Source organism: Trachymyrmex cornetzi, unplaced genomic scaffold (genome assembly GCF_001594075.2).
Source record: "Trachymyrmex cornetzi isolate Tcor2-1 unplaced genomic scaffold, Tcor1.1 scaffold99, whole genome shotgun sequence".
In the NCBI taxonomy this organism is placed as follows: Eukaryota; Metazoa; Arthropoda; class Insecta; order Hymenoptera; family Formicidae; genus Trachymyrmex; species Trachymyrmex cornetzi.
This window is the reverse complement of record NW_017300343.1, coordinates 4,254,382-4,255,916: the sequence shown is the minus strand read 5'-3', so window position 1 is coordinate 4,255,916 and position 1,535 is coordinate 4,254,382. Positions and strand designations below refer to the sequence as shown.

The following is a 1,535-nucleotide window of genomic DNA, read 5'->3' as shown; positions in this document are numbered from 1 at the left end:
GTTTTTGCAATATGTTTCGAGGTTAGTAGAGGTGTAAATGTAAGTGAAACTCGATAGAATTGTATTTTCATAAATTCTTATGAGGAGAGAAGCATGCTTTATCTTAAGATAAGTACGTAAAGATTGGTCGCGGTAGAAATGATCGATATTTCGAGCGCCGACATCTGGCTGCTATTAAAAAATCGGTAATTGTATTTTTGTATATGAGACAAAAGGAATTGAAACATTCTAAGTGAAACACTTTAAGTGAAACTCTAGAATTTTAAAATTTCTTAAGTTCATGAAGATATAATTTTGAAGTATTCCTGAAAAAAATTAGAAAAAAGGATACCTACTCCAGTTGAAGAGAAGGGTTACAGTATGAATTTTGGGTTTAGAAGTGTACAGTCTAGAAGCGAGCTTTCTTAAAGTTACATCGTATAGTGTAGTATACTGAGTAATCGATGGAAAATTTATATGTGCATATTATTCGTGATATACTAGAAGAAGAAGACTTCATGGACATCGTAGACGAAATAATCGACGAAGAAGTGAATTTTGAGGATATTATGGATGATGATGATGATGATGATGATGAGGACGTGGCCGCATTACCGGATGGTGACGGCTACGATAGTGATCAGAGTGAAGATCAGAATGACGGCGACATTAAAAGCAAAATAGTGCAACCTGAGGAAATAATGGCACTGAATGAGCTAACAAAACAGTGCGCAGTATATTTTTATTGGACAACGGGTTCATCAATTTTGTGCATGACGTGCATGACACGATTAAATTGCATCGATCATAGACGCAAAATTTGTGAACATGTGATTAAATCACATGCAGCAATAGAAGGAAAATTCTGTTCAGAGTGCAGACTGCCTTGTTTTTTTATATATTCGTGCGATATGTGCCCTATTTGCACAAATTAAGACTGGATGAGAGACATATATAAAAACATTGTATATAGGCAGTTTATATAGGCAGTGTATATATAGACAGCGTTAGAACTTTTTTCTCATTTAATCTTAAGCTTTAGTGGCGAGCGTTAAGCATTACAAATATGGATAAAATAAAAGAATCTATTCGCCGAAAATTGATCGAGCGCAAGGGGTACCGTCGGTTGTCACCAAGTCCGCCAAGTTCACCACCACCGTCGAGGGAGAAAGCGCGATACTGGAAATGTCCTGAAGAAAAAACGAAGTCGCCAATGTCACCATCAACGTCGACAAAAAATAAGTAAAACGGTATGTATCTTCTTTGTTTACAAATGCGTTTATGGTGACTAGTGTTAATGCATTATATTCTCTGTTAAAAACGAAGAGTAATTAACAAGTTTTTTGTTCTCTTTTTCCAGAAAGCGCTGCTACTGATGGTGAAGCCATCAAACGCCACTGATCGTAGACAATGCCCGAGCAACCAAACATCACTGATGTTCGAGCCACGGATACCTGCGTTCTTACTCGATGTCCAATTGCATTTAAAAAATTTTTTTTAACACTACATATAAAATTTCTTTTTAATACTACATATAAAATTAGAGTTAATACTAC

General features: G+C 35.8%; 1 pseudogene; it reads right to left on the bottom strand.

Moving 5' to 3' along the window:
- Window positions 1-499, bottom strand: part of LOC108770073 (multidrug resistance-associated protein 4 pseudogene) — a 1,706-nt pseudogene extending 1,207 nt beyond the window's left edge.
- Window positions 500-1,535: the final 1,036 nt, after the last annotated feature.